A 23,455-nucleotide genomic window follows, 5' to 3' on the forward strand; every position below is an offset into this window, starting at 1 on the left:
AGGAGACGACTAGGGAGCAGGAAGACATGACTAGGGAGCAGGAGGAGACGACTAGGGAGCAGGAAGACATGACTAGGGAGCAGGAGGACTAGGGAGCAGGAGGAGATGACTAGGGAGCAGGAGGACATGACTAGGGAGCAGGAGGACATGACTAGGGAGCAGGAGGACTAGGGAGCAGGAGAACATGACTAGGGAGCAGGAGGAGACGACTAGGGAGCAGGAAGACATGACTAGGGAGCAGGAGGACATGACTATGGAGCAGGAGGACTAGGGAGCAGGAGGACATGACTAGGGAGCAGGAGGACATGACTAGGGAGCAGGAGGAGATGACTAGGGAGCAGGAGGACATGACTAGGGAGTAGGAGGACATGACTAGGGAGCAGGAGGAGATGACTAGGGAGCAGGAGGAGATAACTAGGGAGCAGGAGGACTAGGGAGCAGGAGGAGATGACTAGGGAACAGGAGGACTAGGGAGCAGGAGGAGATGACTAGGGAACAGGAGGACATGACTAGGGAGCAGGAGGACATGACTAGGGAGCAGGAGGAGACGACTAGGGAGCAGGAGGACATTACTAGGGAGCAGGAGGAGACGACTAGGGAGCAGGAGGAGACGACTAGGGAACAGGAGGAGATGACTAGGGAGCAGAAGGAGACGACTAGGGAACAGGAGGACTAGGGAGCAGGAGGACATGACTAGGGAGCAGGAGGAGACGACTAGGGAACAGGAGGAGATGACTAGGGAGCAGGAGGAGACGACTAGGGAGCAGGAGGACTAGGGAGCAGGAGGAGATGATTAGGGAGCAGGAGGACATGACTAGGGAGCAGGAGGACATGACTAGGGAGCAGGAGGACTAGGGAGCAGGAGGAGATAACTAGGGAGCAGGAGGACTAGGGAGCAGGAGGAGATGACTAGGGAGCAGGAAGACTAGGGAGCAGGAGGAGATGACTAGGGAACAGGAGGACATGACTAGGGAGCAGGAGGACATGACTAGGGAGCAGGAGGAGACGACTAAGGAGCAGGAGGACATGACTAGGGAGCAGGAGGACATGACTAGGGAGCAGGAGGAGACGACTAGGGAGCAGGAGGACATGACTAGGGAGCAGGAGGAGACGACTAGGGAGCAGGAGGAGACGACTAGGGAACAGGAGGAGATGACTAGGGAGCAGGAGGAGACGACTAGGGAGCAGGAGGACTAGGGAGCAGGTGGACATGACTAGGGAGCAGGAGGACTAGGGAGCAGGAGGACTAGGGAGCAGGAGGACTAGGGAGCAGGAGGACATGACTAGGGAGCAGGATGACATGACTAGGGAGCAGGAGGACATGACTAGGGATCAGGAGGACATGACTAGGGAGCAGGAGGAGATGACTAGGGAGCAGGAGGACATAACTAGGGAGCAGGAGGAGACGACTAGGGAGCAGGAGGACATGACTAGGGAGCAGGAGGACTAGGGAGCAGGAGGACAGGACTAGGGAGCAGGAGGATATGACTAGGGAGCAGGAGGACTAGGGAGCAGGAGGACATGACTAGGGAGCAGGATGACATGACTAGGGATCAGGAGGACTAGGGAGCAGGAGGACATGACTAGGGAGCAGGAGGATATGACTAGGGAGCAGGAGGACTAGGGAGCAGGAGGACATGACTAGGGAGCAGGAGGAGACGACTAGGGAGCAGGAATACATGACTAGGGAGCAGGAGGACATGACTAGGGAGCAGGATGACATGACTAGGGAGCAGGATGAGTCGACTAGGGAGCAGGAAGACATGACTAGGGAGCAGGAGGACATGACTAGGAACCATGATGAGACAACTAGGAGGCCACGACTAGGAGGACACGACTAGGGAGCAGCAGGACACGACTAGGGAGCAGGAGGAGACGACTAGGGAGCAGCAGGACACGACTAGGGAGCATGAGGACATGACTAGGGAGCATGAGGACATGACTAGGGAGCAGGAGGAGATGACTAGGGAACAGCAGGACACGACTAGGGAGCAGCAGGACACGACTAGGGAGCAGGAGGACACGACTAGGGAGCAGCAGGACACGACTAGGGAGCAGCAGGACACGACTAGGGAGCAGGAGGACACGACTAGGGAGCAGCAGGACACGACTAGGGAGCAGGAGGAGACGACTAGGGAGCAGGAGGAGACGACTAGGAACCATGAGGAGACAACTAGGAGGACACGACTAGGAGGACACGACTAGGGAGCAGCAGGACACCACTAGGGAGCAGGACACGACTAGGGAGCAGCAGGACACGACTAGGGAGCAGGATGAGACGACTAGGGAGCAGGAGGAGACGACTAGGGAGCAGGAGGACATGACTAGGGAGCAGGAGGATACGACTAGGGAGCAGGAGGAGACGACTAGGCAGCAGGAGGACATGACTAGGGAGCAGGAGGAGACGACTAGGGAGCAGGAGGAGACGACGACTAGGGAGCAGGAGGAGGAGACGACTAGGGAGCAAGAGCAGGATGACTAGGGAGCAGGAGGAGACGACTAGGGAGCAGGAGGAGACGACTAGGGAGCAGGAGGAGACGACTAGGGAGCAGGAGGAGACGACGACTAGGGAGCAGGATGACTAGGGAGCAGGAGGAGATGACTAGGGAGCAGGAGGACATGACTAGGGAGCAGGAGGACATGACTAGGGAGCAGGAGGAGACGACTAGGGAGCAGGAGGACATGACTAGGGAGCAGGAGGAGACGACTAGGGAGCATGAAGACATGACTAGGGAGCAGGAGGACTAGGGAGCAGGAGGAGATGACTAGGGAGCAGGAGGACATGACTAGGGAGCAGGAGGACTAGGGAGCAGGAGGACTAGGGAGCAGGAGGACTAGGGAGCAAGAGGACATGACTAGGGAGCAGGAGGACATGACTAGGGAGCAGGAGGACATGACTAGGGAGCAGGAGAACATGACTAGGGAGCAGGAGGAGACGACTAGGGAGCAGGAGGACATGACTAGGGAGCAGGAGGACATGACTAGGGAGTAGGAGGAGACGACTAGGGAGCAGGAGGACTAGGGAGCAGGAGGACATGACTAGGGAGCAGGAGGAGACGACTAGGGAACAGGAGGAGATGACTAGGGAGCAGGAGGAGACGACTAGGGAGCAGGAGGACTAGTGAGCAGGAGGAGATGACTAGGGAGCAGGAGGACATGACTAGGGAGCAGGAGGAGACGACTAGGGAGCAGGAGGACTAGGGAGCAGGAGGAGATAACTAGGGAGCAGGAGGACTAGGGAGCAGGAGGAGATGACTAGGGAGCAGGAAGACTAGGGAGCAGGAGGAGATGACTAGGGAACAGGAGGACATGACTAGGGAGCAGGAGGACATGACTAGGGAGCAGGAGGAGACGACTAGGGAGCAGGAGGACATGACTAGGGAGCAGGAGGACATGACTAGGGAGCAGGAGGAGACGACTAGGGAGCAGGAGGACATGACTAGGGAGCAGGAGGAGACGACTAGGGAGCAGGAGGACATGACTAGGGAGAAGGAGGACATGACTAGGGAGCAGGAGGACACGACTAGGGAGCAGCAGGACACGACTAGGGAGCAGGACACGACTAGGGAGCAGCGTGACATGACTAGGGAGCAGGATGAGACGACTAGGGAGCAGGAGGAGATGACGACTAGGGAGCAGGAGGAGGAGACGACTAGGGAGCAAGAGCAGGATGACTAGGGAGCAGGAGGAGACGACTAGGGAGCAGGAGGATACGACTAGGGAGCAGGAGGAGATGACGACTAGGGAGCAGGAGCAGGATGACTAGGGAGCAGGAGGAGATGACTAGGGAGCAGGAGGACATGACTAGGGAGCAGGATGACTAGGGAGCAGGAGGAGATGACTAGGGAGCAGGAGGAGATGACTAGGGAGCAGGAGGACTAGGGAGCAGGAGGAGATGACTAGGGAGCAGGAGGACATGACTAGGGAGCAGGAGGAGATGACTAGGAAGCAGGATGTCTAGGGAGCAGGAGGACATGACTAGGGAGCAGGGGGACTAGGGAGCAGGAGGACTAGGGAGCAGGAGGACTAGGGAGCAAGAGGACATGACTAGGGAGCAGGAGGACATGACTAGGGAGCAGGAGGACATGACTAGGGAGCAGGAGGACATGACTAGGGAGCAGGAATACATGACTAGGGAGCAGGAGGACATGACTAGGGAGCAGGAGGAGACGACTAGGGAGCAGGAGGACATGACTAGGGAGCAGGAGGACATGACTAGGGAGCAGGAGGACATGACTAGGGAGCAGGAGGACATGACTAGGGAGCAGGAGGAGACGACTAGGGAGCAGGAAGACATGACTAGGGAGCAGGAGGAGACGACTAGGGAGCAGGAAGACATGACTAGGGAGCAGGAGGACTAGGGAGCAGGAGGAGATGACTAGGGAGCAGGAGGACATGACTAGGGAGCAGGAGGAAACGACTAGGGAGCAGGAGGACATGACTAGGGAGCAGGAGGACATGACTAGGGAGCAGGAGGAGACGACTAGGGAGCAGGAAGACATGACTAGGGAGCAGGAGGAGACGACTAGGGAGCAGGAAGACATGACTAGGGAGCAGGAGGACTAGGGAGCAGGAGGAGATGACTAGGGAGCAGGAGGACATGACTAGGGAGCAGGAGGAAACGACTAGGGAGCAGCAGGACATAACTAGGGAGCAGGAGGATTAGGGAGCAGGAGGAGACGACTAGGGAGCAGGAGGAGATGACTAGGGAGCAGGAGGACTAGGGAGCAGGAGGAGATGACTAGGGAGCAGGAGGACTAGGGAGCAGGAGGAGATGACTAGGGAACAGGAGGACATGACTAGGGAGCAGGAGGACATGACTAGGGAGCAGGAGGAGACGACTAGGGAGCAGGAGGACATGACTAGGGAGCAGGAGGACATGACTAGGGAGCAGGAGGATACGACTAGGGAGCAGAAGGACATGACTAGGGAGCAGGAGGATATGACTAGGGAGCAGGAGGACATGACTAGGGAACAGGAGGAGATGACTAGGGAGCAGGAGGAGACGACTAGGGAGCAGGAGGAGACGACTAGGGAACAGGAGGAGATGACTAGGGAGCAGGAGGAGACGACTAGGGAGCAGGAGGACTAGGGAGCAGGAGGACATGACTAGGGAGCAGGAGGAAACGACTAGGGAACAGGAGGAGATGACTAGGGAGCAGGAGGAGACGACTAGGGAGCAGGAGGACTAGGGAGCAGGAGGAGATGACTAGGGAGCAGGAGGAGATGACTAGGGAGCAGGAGGACATGACTAGGGAGCAGGAGGACATGACTAGGGAGCAGGAGGACATGACTAGGGAGCAGGAGGAGACGACTAGGGAGCAGGAGGAGATAACTAGGGAGCAGGAGGACTAGGGAGCAGGAGGACACGACTAGGGAGCAGGAGGAGATGACTAGGGAGCAGGAAGACTAGGGAGCAGGAGGACATGACTAGGGAGCAGGAGGAGATGACTAGGGAACAGGAGGACATGACTAGGGAGCAGGAGGACATGACTAGGGAGCAGGAGGAGATGACTAGGGAGCAGGAGGACATGACTAGGGAGCAGGAGGAGACGACTAGGGAGCAGGAGGAGACGACTAGGGAACAGGAGGAGATGACTAGAGAGCAGAAGGATACGACTAGGGAGCAGGAGGACTAGGGAGCAGGAGGACATGACTAGGGAGCAGGAGGAAACGACTAGGGAACAGGAGGAGATGACTAGGGAGCAGGAGGAGACAACTAGGGAGCAGGAGGACTAGGGAGCAGGAGGACATGACTAGGGAACAGGAGGACATGACTAGGGAGCAGGAGGACATGACTAGGGAGCAGGAGGAGACGACTAGGGAGCAGGAGGACATTACTAGGGAGCAGGAGGAGACGACTAGGGAGCAGGAGGAGACGACTAGGGAACAGGAGGAGATGACTAGGGAGCAGAAGGAGACGACTAGGGAACAGGAGGACTAGGGAGCAGGAGGACATGACTAGGGAGCAGGAGGAGACGACTAGGGAACAGGAGGAGATGACTAGGGAGCAGGAGGAGACGACTAGGGAGCAGGAGGACTAGGGAGCAGGAGGAGATGATTAGGGAGCAGGAGGACATGACTAGGGAGCAGGAGGACATGACTAGGGAGCAGGAGGACTAGGGAGCAGGAGGAGATAACTAGGGAGCAGGAGGACTAGGGAGCAGGAGGAGATGACTAGGGAGCAGGAAGACTAGGGAGCAGGAGGAGATGACTAGGGAACAGGAGGACATGACTAGGGAGCAGGAGGACATGACTAGGGAGCAGGAGGAGACGACTAGGGAGCAGGAGGACATGACTAGGGAGCAGGAGGACATGACTAGGGAGCAGGAGGAGACGACTAGGGAGCAGGAGGACATGACTAGGGAGCAGGAGGAGACGACTAGGGAGCAGGAGGAGACGACTAGGGAACAGGAGGAGATGACTAGGGAGCAGGAGGAGACGACTAGGGAGCAGGAGGACTAGGGAGCAGGTGGACATGACTAGGGAGCAGGAGGACTAGGGAGCAGGAGGACTAGGGAGCAGGAGGACTAGGGAGCAGGAGGACATGACTAGGGAGCAGGATGACATGACTAGGGAGCAGGAGGACATGACTAGGGATCAGGAGGACATGACTAGGGAGCAGGAGGAGATGACTAGGGAGCAGGAGGACATAACTAGGGAGCAGGAGGAGACGACTAGGGAGCAGGAGGACATGACTAGGGAGCAGGAGGACTAGGGAGCAGGAGGACAGGACTAGGGAGCAGGAGGATATGACTAGGGAGCAGGAGGACTAGGGAGCAGGAGGACATGACTAGGGAGCAGGATGACATGACTAGGGATCAGGAGGACTAGGGAGCAGGAGGACATGACTAGGGAGCAGGAGGATATGACTAGGGAGCAGGAGGACTAGGGAGCAGGAGGACATGACTAGGGAGCAGGAGGAGACGACTAGGGAGCAGGAAGACATGACTAGGGAGCAGGAGGACATGACTAGGGAGCAGGATGACATGACTAGGGAGCAGGATGAGTCGACTAGGGAGCAGGAAGACATGACTAGGGAGCAGGAGGACATGACTAGGAACCATGATGAGACAACTAGGAGGCCACGACTAGGAGGACACGACTAGGGAGCAGCAGGACACGACTAGGGAGCAGGAGGAGATGACTAGGGAACAGCAGGACACGACTAGGGAGCAGCAGGACACGACTAGGGAGCAGGAGGACACGACTAGGGAGCAGCAGGACACGACTAGGGAGCAGCAGGACACGACTAGGGAGCAGGAGGACACGACTAGGGAGCAGCAGGACACGACTAGGGAGCAGGAGGAGACGACTAGGGAGCAGGAGGAGACGACTAGGAACCATGAGGAGACAACTAGGAGGACACGACTAGGAGGACACGACTAGGGAGCAGCAGGACACCACTAGGGAGCAGGACACGACTAGGGAGCAGCAGGACACGACTAGGGAGCAGGATGAGACGACTAGGGAGCAGGAGGAGACGACTAGGGAGCAGGAGGACATGACTAGGGAGCAGGAGGATACGACTAGGGAGCAGGAGGAGACGACTAGGCAGCAGGAGGACATGACTAGGGAGCAGGAGGAGACGACTAGGGAGCAGGAGGAGACGACGACTAGGGAGCAGGAGGAGGAGACGACTAGGGAGCAAGAGCAGGATGACTAGGGAGCAGGAGGAGACGACTAGGGAGCAGGAGGAGACGACTAGGGAGCAGGAGGAGACGACTAGGGAGCAGGAGGAGACGACGACTAGGGAGCAGGATGACTAGGGAGCAGGAGGAGATGACTAGGGAGCAGGAGGACATGACTAGGGAGCAGGAGGACATGACTAGGGAGCAGGAGGAGACGACTAGGGAGCAGGAGGACATGACTAGGGAGCAGGAGGAGACGACTAGGGAGCATGAAGACATGACTAGGGAGCAGGAGGACTAGGGAGCAGGAGGAGATGACTAGGGAGCAGGAGGACATGACTAGGGAGCAGGAGGACTAGGGAGCAGGAGGACTAGGGAGCAGGAGGACTAGGGAGCAAGAGGACATGACTAGGGAGCAGGAGGACATGACTAGGGAGCAGGAGGACATGACTAGGGAGCAGGAGAACATGACTAGGGAGCAGGAGGAGACGACTAGGGAGCAGGAGGACATGACTAGGGAGCAGGAGGACATGACTAGGGAGCAGGAGGAGACGACTAGGGAGCAGGAGGACTAGGGAGCAGGAGGACATGACTAGGGAGCAGGAGGAGACGACTAGGGAACAGGAGGAGATGACTAGGGAGCAGGAGGAGACGACTAGGGAGCAGGAGGACTAGTGAGCAGGAGGAGATGACTAGGGAGCAGGAGGACATGACTAGGGAGCAGGAGGAGACGACTAGGGAGCAGGAGGAGATAACTAGGGAGCAGGAGGACTAGGGAGCAGGAGGAGATAACTAGGGAGCAGGAGGACTAGGGAGCAGGAGGAGATGACTAGGGAGCAGGAAGACTAGGGAGCAGGAGGAGATGACTAGGGAACAGGAGGACATGACTAGGGAGCAGGAGGACATGACTAGGGAGCAGGAGGAGACGACTAGGGAGCAGGAGGACATGACTAGGGAGCAGGAGGACATGACTAGGGAGCAGGAGGAGACGACTAGGGAGCAGGAGGACATGACTAGGGAGCAGGAGGAGACGACTAGGGAGCAGGAGGACATGACTAGGGAGAAGGAGGACATGACTAGGGAGCAGGAGGACACGACTAGGGAGCAGCAGGACACGACTAGGGAGCAGGACACGACTAGGGAGCAGCGTGACATGACTAGGGAGCAGGATGAGACGACTAGGGAGCAGGAGGAGACGACTAGGGAGCAGGAGGAGACGACTAGGGAGCAGGAGGAGATGACGACTAGGGAGCAGGAGGAGGAGACGACTAGGGAGCAAGAGCAGGATGACTAGGGAGCAGGAGGAGACGACTAGGGAGCAGGAGGATACGACTAGGGAGCAGGAGGAGATGACGACTAGGGAGCAGGAGCAGGATGACTAGGGAGCAGGAGGAGATGACTAGGGAGCAGGAGGACATGACTAGGGAGCAGGATGACTAGGGAGCAGGAGGAGATGACTAGGGAGCAGGAGGAGATGACTAGGGAGCAGGAGGACTAGGGAGCAGGAGGAGATGACTAGGGAGCAGGAGGACATGACTAGGGAGCAGGAGGAGATGACTAGGAAGCAGGAGGTCTAGGGAGCAGGAGGACATGACTAGGGAGCAGGGGGACTAGGGAGCAGGAGGACTAGGGAGCAGGAGGACTAGGGAGCAAGAGGACATGACTAGGGAGCAGGAGGACATGACTAGGGAGCAGGAGGACATGACTAGGGAGCAGGAGGACATGACTAGGGAGCAGGAATACATGACTAGGGAGCAGGAGGACATGACTAGGGAGCAGGAGGAGACGACTAGGGAGCAGGAGGACATGACTAGGGAGCAGGAGGACATGACTAGGGAGCAGGAGGACATGACTAGGGAGCAGGAGGACATGACTAGGGAGCAGGAGGAGACGACTAGGGAGCAGGAAGACATGACTAGGGAGCAGGAGGAGACGACTAGGGAGCAGGAAGACATGACTAGGGAGCAGGAGGACTAGGGAGCAGGAGGAGATGACTAGGGAGCAGGAGGACATGACTAGGGAGCAGGAGGAAACGACTAGGGAGCAGGAGGACATGACTAGGGAGCAGGAGGACATGACTAGGGAGCAGGAGGACACGACTAGGGAGCAGCAGGACATAACTAGGGAGCAGGAGGATTAGGGAGCAGGAGGAGACGACTAGGGAGCAGGAGGAGATGACTAGGGAGCAGGAGGACTAGGGAGCAGGAGGAGATGACTAGGGAGCAGGAGGACTAGGGAGCAGGAGGAGATGACTAGGGAACAGGAGGACATGACTAGGGAGCAGGAGGACATGACTAGGGAGCAGGAGGAGACGACTAGGGAGCAGGAGGACATGACTAGGGAGCAGGAGGACATGACTAGGGAGCAGGAGGATACGACTAGGGAGCAGAAGGACATGACTAGGGAGCAGGAGGATATGACTAGGGAGCAGGAGGACATGACTAGGGAACAGGAGGAGATGACTAGGGAGCAGGAGGAGACGACTAGGGAGCAGGAGGAGACGACTAGGGAACAGGAGGAGATGACTAGGGAGCAGGAGGAGACGACTAGGGAGCAGGAGGACTAGGGAGCAGGAGGACATGACTAGGGAGCAGGAGGAAACGACTAGGGAACAGGAGGAGATGACTAGGGAGCAGGAGGAGACGACTAGGGAGCAGGAGGACTAGGGAGCAGGAGGAGATGACTAGGGAGCAGGAGGAGATGACTAGGGAGCAGGAGGACATGACTAGGGAGCAGGAGGACATGACTAGGGAGCAGGAGGACATGACTAGGGAGCAGGAGGACATGACTAGGGAGCAGGAGGAGACGACTAGGGAGCAGGAGGAGATAACTAGGGAGCAGGAGGACTAGGGAGCAGGAGGACACGACTAGGGAGCAGGAGGAGATGACTAGGGAGCAGGAAGACTAGGGAGCAGGAGGACATGACTAGGGAGCAGGAGGAGATGACTAGGGAACAGGAGGACATGACTAGGGAGCAGGAGGACATGACTAGGGAGCAGGAGGAGATGACTAGGGAGCAGGAGGACATGACTAGGGAGCAGGAGGAGACGACTAGGGAGCAGGAGGAGACGACTAGGGAACAGGAGGAGATGACTAGAGAGCAGAAGGATACGACTAGGGAGCAGGAGGACTAGGGAGCAGGAGGACATGACTAGGGAGCAGGAGGAAACGACTAGGGAACAGGAGGAGATGACTAGGGAGCAGGAGGAGACAACTAGGGAGCAGGAGGACTAGGGAGCAGGAGGACATGACTAGGGAGCAGGAGGACTAGGGAGCAGGAGGACTAGGGAGCAGGAGGACATGACTAGGGAGCAGGAGGACATGACTAGGGAGCAGGAGGACATGACTAGGGAGCAGGAGGAGATGACTAGGGAGCAGGAGGACATGACTAGGGAGCAGGAGGAGACGACTAGGGAGCAGGAGGACATGACTAGGGAGCAAGAGGACATGACGAGGGAGCAGGAGGACTAGGGAGCAGGAGGACATGACTAGGGAGCAGGAGGATATGTCTAGGGAGCAGGAGGACTAGGGAGCAGGAGGACATGACTAGGGAGCAGGATGACATGACTAGGGATCAGGAGGACTAGGGAGCAGGAGGACATGACTAGGGAGCAGGAGGACATGACTAGGGAGCAGGAGGACATGACTAGGGAGCAGGAGGAGATAACTAGGGAGCAGGAGGACTAGGGAGCAGGAGGAGATGACTAGGGAACAGGAGGACTAGGGAGCAGGAGGAGATGACTAGGGAACAGGAGGACATGACTAGGGAGCAGGAGGACATGACTAGGGAGCAGGAGGAGATGACTAGGGAACAGGAGGACATGACTAGGGAGCAGGAGGACATGACTAGGGAGCAGGAGGAGACGACTAGGGAGCAGGAGGACATTACTAGGGAGCAGGAGGAGACGACTAGGGAGCAGGAGGAGACGACTAGGGAACAGGAGGAGATGACTAGGGAGCAGAAGGAGACGACTAGGGAACAGGAGGACTAGGGAGCAGGAGGACATGACTAGGGAGCAGGAGGACATGACTAGGGAGCAGGAGGAGATGACTAGGAAGCAGGAGGTCTAGGGAGCAGGAGGACATGACTAGGGAGCAGGGGGACTAGGGAGCAGGAGGACTAGGGAGCAGGAGGACTAGGGAGCAAGAGGACATGACTAGGGAGCAGGAGGACATGACTAGGGAGCAGGAGGACATGACTAGGGAGCAGGAGGACATGACTAGGGAGCAGGAGGAGATAACTAGGGAGCAGGAGGACTAGGGAGCAGGAGGAGATGACTAGGGAACAGGAGGACTAGGGAGCAGGAGGAGATGACTAGGGAACAGGAGGACATGACTAGGGAGCAGGAGGACATGACTAGGGAGCAGGAGGAGACGACTAGGGAGCAGGAGGACATTACTAGGGAGCAGGAGGAGACGACTAGGGAGCAGGAGGAGACGACTAGGGAACAGGAGGAGATGACTAGGGAGCAGAAGGAGACGACTAGGGAACAGGAGGACTAGGGAGCAGGAGGACATGACTAGGGAGCAGGAGGACATGACTAGGGAGCAGGAGGAGATGACTAGGAAGCAGGAGGTCTAGGGAGCAGGAGGACATGACTAGGGAGCAGGGGGACTAGGGAGCAGGAGGACTAGGGAGCAGGAGGACTAGGGAGCAAGAGGACATGACTAGGGAGCAGGAGGACATGACTAGGGAGCAGGAGGACATGACTAGGGAGCAGGAGGACATGACTAGGGAGCAGGAATACATGACTAGGGAGCAGGAGGACATGACTAGGGAGCAGGAGGAGACGACTAGGGAGCAGGAGGACATGACTAGGGAGCAGGAGGACATGACTAGGGAGCAGGAGGACATGACTAGGGAGCAGGAGGACATGACTAGGGAGCAGGAGGAGACGACTAGGGAGCAGGAAGACATGACTAGGGAGCAGGAGGAGACGACTAGGGAGCAGGAAGACATGACTAGGGAGCAGGAGGACTAGGGAGCAGGAGGAGATGACTAGGGAGCAGGAGGACATGACTAGGGAGCAGGAGGACATGACTAGGGAGCAGGAGGACTAGGGAGCAGGAGAACATGACTAGGGAGCAGGAGGAGACGACTAGGGAGCAGGAAGACATGACTAGGGAGCAGGAGGACATGACTATGGAGCAGGAGGACTAGGGAGCAGGAGGACATGACTAGGGAGCAGGAGGACATGACTAGGGAGCAGGAGGAGACGACTAGGGAGCAGGAGGACATGACTAGGGAGTAGGAGGACATGACTAGGGAGCAGGAGGAGATGACTAGGGAGCAGGAGGAGATAACTAGGGAGCAGGAGGACTAGGGAGCAGGAGGAGATGACTAGGGAACAGGAGGAGACGACTAGGGAGCAGGAGGACATGACTAGGGAGCAGGAGGACATGACTAGGGAGCAGGAGGACATGACTAGGGAGCAGGAGGACATGACTAGGGAGCAGGAGGAGACGACTAGGGAGCAGGAAGACATGACTAGGGAGCAGGAATACATGACTAGGGAGCAGGAGGACATGACTAGGGAGCAGGAGGAGACGACTAGGGAGCAGGAGGACATGACTAGGGAGCAGGAGGACATGACTAGGGAGCAGGAGGACATGACTAGGGAGCAGGAGGACATGACTAGGGAGCAGGAGGAGACGACTAGGGAGCAGGAAGACATGACTAGGGAGCAGGAGGAGACGACTAGGGAGCAGGAAGACATGACTAGGGAGCAGGAGGACTAGGGAGCAGGAGGAGATGACTAGGGAGCAGGAGGACATGACTAGGGAGCAGGAGGACATGACTAGGGAGCAGGAGGACTAGGGAGCAGGAGAACATGACTAGGGAGCAGGAGGAGACGACTAGGGAGCAGGAAGACATGACTAGGGAGCAGGAGGACATGACTATGGAGCAGGAGGACTAGGGAGCAGGAGGACATGACTAGGGAGCAGGAGGACATGACTAGGGAGCAGGAGGAGATGACTAGGGAGCAGGAGGACATGACTAGGGAGTAGGAGGACATGACTAGGGAGCAGGAGGAGATGACTAGGGAGCAGGAGGAGATAACTAGGGAGCAGGAGGACTAGGGAGCAGGAGGAGATGACTAGGGAACAGGAGGACTAGGGAGCAGGAGGAGATGACTAGGGAACAGGAGGACATGACTAGGGAGCAGGAGGACATGACTAGGGAGCAGGAGGAGACGACTAGGGAGCAGGAGGACATTACTAGGGAGCAGGAGGAGACGACTAGGGAGCAGGAGGAGACGACTAGGGAACAGGAGGAGATGACTAGGGAGCAGAAGGAGACGACTAGGGAACAGGAGGACTAGGGAGCAGGAGGACATGACTAGGGAGCAGGAGGAGACGACTAGGGAACAGGAGGAGATGACTAGGGAGCAGGAGGAGACGACTAGGGAGCAGGAGGACTAGGGAGCAGGAGGAGATGATTAGGGAGCAGGAGGACATGACTAGGGAGCAGGAGGACATGACTAGGGAACAGGAGGACTAGGGAGCAGGAGGAGATAACTAGGGAGCAGGAGGACTAGGGAGCAGGAGGAGATGACTAGGGAGCAGGAAGACTAGGGAGCAGGAGGAGATGACTAGGGAACAGGAGGACATGACTAGGGAGCAGGAGGACATGACTAGGGAGCAGGAGGAGATGACTAAGGAGCAGGAGGACATGACTAGGGAGCAGGAGGACATGACTAGGGAGCAGGAGGAGACGACTAGGGAGCAGGAGGACATGACTAGGGAGCAGGAGGAGACGACTAGGGAGCAGGAGGAGACGACTAGGGAACAGGAGGAGATGACTAGGGAGCAGGAGGAGACGACTAGGGAGCAGGAGGACTAGGGAGCAGGTGGACATGACTAGGGAGCAGGAGGACTAGGGAGCAGGAGGACTAGGGAGCAGGAGGACTAGGGAGCAGGAGGACATGACTAGGGAGCAGGATGACATGACTAGGGAGCAGGAGGACATGACTAGGGATCAGGAGGACATGACTAGGGAGCAGGAGGAGATGACTAGGGAGCAGGAGGACATAACTAGGGAGCAGGAGGAGACGACTAGGGAGCAGGAGGACATGACTAGGGAGCAGGAGGACTAGGGAGCAGGAGGACAGGACTAGGGAGCAGGAGGATATGACTAGGGAGCAGGAGGACTAGGGAGCAGGAGGACATGACTAGGGAGCAGGATGACATGACTAGGGATCAGGAGGACTAGGGAGCAGGAGGACATGACTAGGGAGCAGGAGGATATGACTAGGGAGCAGGAGGACTAGGGAGCAGGAGGACATGACTAGGGAGCAGGAGGAGACGACTAGGGAGCAGGAATACATGACTAGGGAGCAGGAGGACATGACTAGGGAGCAGGATGACATGACTAGGGAGCAGGATGAGTCGACTAGGGAGCAGGAAGACATGACTAGGGAGCAGGAGGACATGACTAGGAACCATGATGAGACAACTAGGAGGCCACGACTAGGAGGACACGACTAGGGAGCAGCAGGACACGACTAGGGAGCAGGAGGAGACGACTAGGGAGCAGCAGGACACGACTAGGGAGCATGAGGACATGACTAGGGAGCATGAGGACATGACTAGGGAGCAGGAGGAGATGACTAGGGAACAGCAGGACACGACTAGGGAGCAGCAGGACACGACTAGGGAGCAGGAGGACACGACTAGGGAGCAGCAGGACACGACTAGGGAGCAGCAGGACACGACTAGGGAGCAGGAGGACACGACTAGGGAGCAGCAGGACACGACTAGGGAGCAGGAGGAGACGACTAGGGAGCAGGAGGAGACGACTAGGAACCATGAGGAGACAACTAGGAGGACACGACTAGGAGGACACGACTAGGGAGCAGCAGGACACCACTAGGGAGCAGGACACGACTAGGGAGCAGCAGGACACGACTAGGGAGCAGGATGAGACGACTAGGGAGCAGGAGGAGACGACTAGGGAGCAGGAGGACATGACTAGGGAGCAGGAGGATACGACTAGGGAGCAGGAGGAGACGACTAGGCAGCAGGAGGACATGACTAGGGAGCAGGAGGAGACGACTAGGGAGCAGGAGGAGACGACGACTAGGGAGCAGGAGGAGGAGACGACTAGGGAGCAAGAGCAGGATGACTAGGGAGCAGGAGGAGACGACTAGGGAGCAGGAGGAGACGACTAGGGAGCAGGAGGAGACGACTAGGGAGCAGGAGGACATGACTAGGGAGCAGGAGGACTAGGGAGCAGGAGGACTAGGGAGCAGGAGGACTAGGGAGCAAGAGGACATGACTAGGGAGCAGGAGGACATGACTAGGGAGCAGGAGGACATGACTAGGGAGCAGGAGAACATGACTAGGGAGCAGGAGGAGACGACTAGGGAGCAGGAGGAGACGACTAGGGAGCAGGAGGACATGACTAGGGAGCAGGAGGACATGACTAGGGAGTAGGAGGAGACGACTAGGGAGCAGGAGGACTAGGGAGCAGGAGGACATGACTAGGGAGTAGGAGGAGACGACTAGGGAGCAGGAGGACTAGGGAGCAGGAGGACATGACTAGGGAGCAGGAGGAGACGACTAGGGAACAGGAGGAGATGACTAGGGAGCAGGAGGAGACGACTAGGGAGCAGGAGGACTAGTGAGCAGGAGGAGATGACTAGGGAGCAGGAGGACATGACTAGGGAGCAGGAGGAGACGACTAGGGAGCAGGAGGACTAGGGAGCAGGAGGAGATAACTAGGGAGCAGGAGGACTAGGGAGCAGGAGGAGATGACTAGGGAGCAGGAAGACTAGGGAGCAGGAGGAGATGACTAGGGAACAGGAGGACATGACTAGGGAGCAGGAGGACATGACTAGGGAGCAGGAGGAGACGACTAGGGAGCAGGAGGACATGACTAGGGAGCAGGAGGACATGACTAGGGAGCAGGAGGAGACGACTAGGGAGCAGGAGGACATGACTAGGGAGCAGGAGGAGACGACTAGGGAGCAGGAGGACATGACTAGGGAGAAGGAGGACATGACTAGGGAGCAGGAGGACACGACTAGGGAGCAGCAGGACACGACTAGGGAGCAGGACACGACTAGGGAGCAGCGTGACATGACTAGGGAGCAGGATGAGACGACTAGGGAGCAGGAGGAGATGACGACTAGGGAGCAGGAGGAGGAGACGACTAGGGAGCAAGAGCAGGATGACTAGGGAGCAGGAGGAGACGACTAGGGAGCAGGAGGATACGACTAGGGAGCAGGAGGAGATGACGACTAGGGAGCAGGAGCAGGATGACTAGGGAGCAGGAGGAGATGACTAGGGAGCAGGAGGACATGACTAGGGAGCAGGATGACTAGGGAGCAGGAGGAGATGACTAGGGAGCAGGAGGAGATGACTAGGGAGCAGGAGGACTAGGGAGCAGGAGGAGATGACTAGGGAGCAGGAGGACATGACTAGGGAGCAGGAGGAGATGACTAGGAAGCAGGATGTCTAGGGAGCAGGAGGACATGACTAGGGAGCAGGGGGACTAGGGAGCAGGAGGACTAGGGAGCAGGAGGACTAGGGAGCAAGAGGACATGACTAGGGAGCAGGAGGACATGACTAGGGAGCAGGAGGACATGACTAGGGAGCAGGAGGACATGACTAGGGAGCAGGAATACATGACTAGGGAGCAGGAGGACATGACTAGGGAGCAGGAGGAGACGACTAGGGAGCAGGAGGACATGACTAGGGAGCAGGAGGACATGACTAGGGAGCAGGAGGACATGACTAGGGAGCAGGAGGACATGACTAGGGAGCAGGAGGAGACGACTAGGGAGCAGGAAGACATGACTAGGGAGCAGGAGGAGACGACTAGGGAGCAGGAAGACATGACTAGGGAGCAGGAGGACTAGGGAGCAGGAGGAGATGACTAGGGAGCAGGAGGACATGACTAGGGAGCAGGAGGAAACGACTAGGGAGCAGGAGGACATGACTAGGGAGCAGGAGGACATGACTAGGGAGCAGGAGGAGACGACTAGGGAGCAGGAAGACATGACTAGGGAGCAGGAGGAGACGACTAGGGAGCAGGAAGACATGACTAGGGAGCAGGAGGACTAGGGAGCAGGAGGAGATGACTAGGGAGCAGGAGGACATGACTAGGGAGCAGGAGGAAACGACTAGGGAGCAGCAGGACATAACTAGGGAGCAGGAGGATTAGGGAGCAGGAGGAGACGACTAGGGAGCAGGAGGAGATGACTAGGGAGCAGGAGGACTAGGGAGCAGGAGGAGATGACTAGGGAGCAGGAGGACTAGGGAGCAGGAGGAGATGACTAGGGAACAGGAGGACATGACTAGGGAGCAGGAGGACATGACTAGGGAGCAGGAGGAGACGACTAGGGAGCAGGAGGACATGACTAGGGAGCAGGAGGACATGACTAGGGAGCAGGAGGATACGACTAGGGAGCAGAAGGACATGACTAGGGAGCAGGAGGATATGACTAGGGAGCAGGAGGACATGACTAGGGAACAGGAGGAGATGACTAGGGAGCAGGAGGAGACGACTAGGGAGCAGGAGGAGACGACTAGGGAACAGGAGGAGATGACTAGGGAGCAGGAGGAGACGACTAGGGAGCAGGAGGACTAGGGAGCAGGAGGACATGACTAGGGAGCAGGAGGAGACGACTAGGGAGCAGGAAGACATGACTAGGGAGCAGGAATACATGACTAGGGAGCAGGAGGACATGACTAGGGAGCAGGAGGAGACGACTAGGGAGCAGGAGGACATGACTAGGGAGCAGGAGGACATGACTAGGGAGCAGGAGGACATGACTAGGGAGCAGGAGGACATGACTAGGGAGCAGGAGGAGACGACTAGGGAGCAGGAAGACATGACTAGGGAGCAGGAGGAGACGACTAGGGAGCAGGAAGACATGACTAGGGAGCAGGAGGACTAGGGAGCAGGAGGAGATGACTAGGGAGCAGGAGGACATGACTAGGGAGCAGGAGGACATGACTAGGGAGCAGGAGGACTAGGGAGCAGGAGAACATGACTAGGGAGCAGGAGGAGACGACTAGGGAGCAGGAAGACATGACTAGGGAGCAGGAGGACATGACTATGGAGCAGGAGGACTAGGGAGCAGGAGGACATGACTAGGGAGCAGGAGGACATGACTAGGGAGCAGGAGGAGATGACTAGGGAGCAGGAGGACATGACTAGGGAGTAGGAGGACATGACTAGGGAGCAGGAGGAGATGACTAGGGAGCAGGAGGAGATAACTAGGGAGCAGGAGGACTAGGGAGCAGGAGGAGATGACTAGGGAACAGGAGGACTAGGGAGCAGGAGGAGATGACTAGGGAACAGGAGGACATGACTAGGGAGCAGGAGGACATGACTAGGGAGCAGGAGGAGACGACTAGGGAGCAGGAGGACATTACTAGGGAGCAGGAGGAGACGACTAGGGAGCAGGAGGAGACGACTAGGGAACAGGAGGAGATGACTAGGGAGCAGAAGGAGACGACTAGGGAACAGGAGGACTAGGGAGCAGGAGGACATGACTAGGGAGCAGGAGGAGACGACTAGGGAACAGGAGGAGATGACTAGGGAGCAGGAGGAGACGACTAGGGAGCAGGAGGACTAGGGAGCAGGAGGAGATGATTAGGGAGCAGGAGGACATGACTAGGGAGCAGGAGGACATGACTAGGGAACAGGAGGACTAGGGAGCAGGAGGAGATAACTAGGGAGCAGGAGGACTAGGGAGCAGGAGGAGATGACTAGGGAGCAGGAAGACTAGGGAGCAGGAGGAGATGACTAGGGAACAGGAGGACATGACTAGGGAGCAGGAGGACATGACTAGGGAGCAGGAGGAGACGACTAAGGAGCAGGAGGACATGACTAGGGAGCAGGAGGACATGACTAGGGAGCAGGAGGAGACGACTAGGGAGCAGGAGGACATGACTAGGGAGCAGGAGGAGACGACTAGGGAGCAGGAGGAGACGACTAGGGAACAGGAGGAGATGACTAGGGAGCAGGAGGAGACGACTAGGGAGCAGGAGGACTAGGGAGCAGGTGGACATGACTAGGGAGCAGGAGGACTAGGGAGCAGGAGGACTAGGGAGCAGGAGGACTAGGGAGCAGGAGGACATGACTAGGGAGCAGGATGACATGACTAGGGAGCAGGAGGACATGACTAGGGATCAGGAGGACATGACTAGGGAGCAGGAGGAGATGACTAGGGAGCAGGAGGACATAACTAGGGAGCAGGAGGAGACGACTAGGGAGCAGGAGGACATGACTAGGGAGCAGGAGGACTAGGGAGCAGGAGGACAGGACTAGGGAGCAGGAGGATATGACTAGGGAGCAGGAGGACTAGGGAGCAGGAGGACATGACTAGGGAGCAGGATGACATGACTAGGGATCAGGAGGACTAGGGAGCAGGAGGACATGACTAGGGAGCAGGAGGATATGACTAGGGAGCAGGAGGACTAGGGAGCAGGAGGACATGACTAGGGAGCAGGAGGAGACGACTAGGGAGCAGGAATACATGACTAGGGAGCAGGAGGACATGACTAGGGAGCAGGATGACATGACTAGGGAGCAGGATGAGTCGACTAGGGAGCAGGAAGACATGACTAGGGAGCAGGAGGACATGACTAGGAACCATGATGAGACAACTAGGAGGCCACGACTAGGAGGACACGACTAGGGAGCAGCAGGACACGACTAGGGAGCAGGAGGAGACGACTAGGGAGCAGCAGGACACGACTAGGGAGCATGAGGACATGACTAGGGAGCATGAGGACATGACTAGGGAGCAGGAGGAGATGACTAGGGAACAGCAGGACACGACTAGGGAGCAGCAGGACACGACTAGGGAGCAGGAGGACACGACTAGGGAGCAGCAGGACACGACTAGGGAGCAGCAGGACACGACTAGGGAGCAGGAGGACACGACTAGGGAGCAGCAGGACACGACTAGGGAGCAGGAGGAGACGACTAGGGAGCAGGAGGAGACGACTAGGAACCATGAGGAGACAACTAGGAGGACACGACTAGGAGGACACGACTAGGGAGCAGCAGGACACCACTAGGGAGCAGGACACGACTAGGGAGCAGCAGGACACGACTAGGGAGCAGGATGAGACGACTAGGGAGCAGGAGGAGACGACTAGGGAGCAGGAGGACATGACTAGGGAGCAGGAGGATACGACTAGGGAGCAGGAGGAGACGACTAGGCAGCAGGAGGACATGACTAGGGAGCAGGAGGAGACGACTAGGGAGCAGGAGGAGACGACGACTAGGGAGCAGGAGGAGGAGACGACTAGGGAGCAAGAGCAGGATGACTAGGGAGCAGGAGGAGACGACTAGGGAGCAGGAGGAGACGACTAGGGAGCAGGAGGAGACGACTAGGGAGCAGGAGGAGACGACGACTAGGGAGCAGGATGACTAGGGAGCAGGAGGAGATGACTAGGGAGCAGGAGGACATGACTAGGGAGCAGGAGGACATGACTAGGGAGCAGGAGGAGACGACTAGGGAGCAGGAGGACATGACTAGGGAGCAGGAGGAGACGACTAGGGAGCATGAAGACATGACTAGGGAGCAGGAGGACTAGGGAGCAGGAGGAGATGACTAGGGAGCAGGAGGACATGACTAGGGAGCAGGAGGACTAGGGAGCAGGAGGACTAGGGAGCAGGAGGACTAGGGAGCAAGAGGACATGACTAGGGAGCAGGAGGACATGACTAGGGAGCAGGAGGACATGACTAGGGAGCAGGAGAACATGACTAGGGAGCAGGAGGAGACGACTAGGGAGCAGGAGGACATGACTAGGGAGCAGGAGGACATGACTAGGGAGTAGGAGGAGACGACTAGGGAGCAGGAGGACTAGGGAGCAGGAGGACATGACTAGGGAGCAGGAGGAGACGACTAGGGAACAGGAGGAGATGACTAGGGAGCAGGAGGAGACGACTAGGGAGCAGGAGGACTAGTGAGCAGGAGGAGATGACTAGGGAGCAGGAGGACATGACTAGGGAGCAGGAGGAGACGACTAGGGAGCAGGAGGACTAGGGAGCAGGAGGAGATAACTAGGGAGCAGGAGGACTAGGGAGCAGGAGGAGATGACTAGGGAGCAGGAAGACTAGGGAGCAGGAGGAGATGACTAGGGAACAGGAGGACATGACTAGGGAGCAGGAGGACATGACTAGGGAGCAGGAGGAGACGACTAGGGAGCAGGAGGACATGACTAGGGAGCAGGAGGACATGACTAGGGAGCAGGAGGAGACGACTAGGGAGCAGGAGGACATGACTAGGGAGCAGGAGGAGACGACTAGGGAGCAGGAGGACATGACTAGGGAGAAGGAGGACATGACTAGGGAGCAGGAGGACACGACTAGGGAGCAGCAGGACACGACTAGGGAGCAGGACACGACTAGGGAGCAGCGTGACATGACTAGGGAGCAGGATGAGACGACTAGGGAGCAGGAGGAGATGACGACTAGGGAGCAGGAGGAGGAGACGACTAGGGAGCAAGAGCAGGATGACTAGGGAGCAGGAGGAGACGACTAGGGAGCAGGAGGATACGACTAGGGAGCAGGAGGAGATGACGACTAGGGAGCAGGAGCAGGATGACTAGGGAGCAGGAGGAGATGACTAGGGAGCAGGAGGACATGACTAGGGAGCAGGATGACTAGGGAGCAGGAGGAGATGACTAGGGAGCAGGAGGAGATGACTAGGGAGCAGGAGGACTAGGGAGCAGGAGGAGATGACTAGGGAGCAGGAGGACATGACTAGGGAGCAGGAGGAGATGACTAGGAAGCAGGATGTCTAGGGAGCAGGAGGACATGACTAGGGAGCAGGGGGACTAGGGAGCAGGAGGACTAGGGAGCAGGAGGACTAGGGAGCAAGAGGACATGACTAGGGAGCAGGAGGACATGACTAGGGAGCAGGAGGACATGACTAGGGAGCAGGAGGACATGACTAGGGAGCAGGAATACATGACTAGGGAGCAGGAGGACATGACTAGGGAGCAGGAGGAGACGACTAGGGAGCAGGAGGACATGACTAGGGAGCAGGAGGACATGACTAGGGAGCAGGAGGACATGACTAGGGAGCAGGAGGACATGACTAGGGAGCAGGAGGAGACGACTAGGGAGCAGGAAGACATGACTAGGGAGCAGGAGGAGACGACTAGGGAGCAGGAAGACATGACTAGGGAGCAGGAGGACTAGGGAGCAGGAGGAGATGACTAGGGAGCAGGAGGACATGACTAGGGAGCAGGAGGAAACGACTAGGGAGCAGGAGGACATGACTAGGGAGCAGGAGGACATGACTAGGGAGCAGGAGGAGACGACTAGGGAGCAGGAAGACATGACTAGGGAGCAGGAGGAGACGACTAGGGAGCAGGAAGACATGACTAGGGAGCAGGAGGACTAGGGAGCAGGAGGAGATGACTAGGGAGCAGGAGGACATGACTAGGGAGCAGGAGGAAACGACTAGGGAGCAGCAGGACATAACTAGGGAGCAGGAGGATTAGGGAGCAGGAGGAGACGACTAGGGAGCAGGAGGAGATGACTAGGGAGCAGGAGGACTAGGGAGCAGGAGGAGATGACTAGGGAGCAGGAGGACTAGGGAGCAGGAGGAGATGACTAGGGAACAGGAGGACATGACTAGGGAGCAGGAGGACATGACTAGGGAGCAGGAGGAGACGACTAGGGAGCAGGAGGACATGACTAGGGAGCAGGAGGACATGACTAGGGAGCAGGAGGATACGACTAGGGAGCAGAAGGACATGACTAGGGAGCAGGAGGATATGACTAGGGAGCAGGAGGACATGACTAGGGAACAGGAGGAGATGACTAGGGAGCAGGAGGAGACGACTA

Source organism: Notolepis coatsorum (assembly GCF_963971535.1).
Source record: "Notolepis coatsorum genome assembly, chromosome: 4".
Classification (NCBI taxonomy): domain Eukaryota; kingdom Metazoa; phylum Chordata; class Actinopteri; order Aulopiformes; family Paralepididae; genus Notolepis; species Notolepis coatsorum.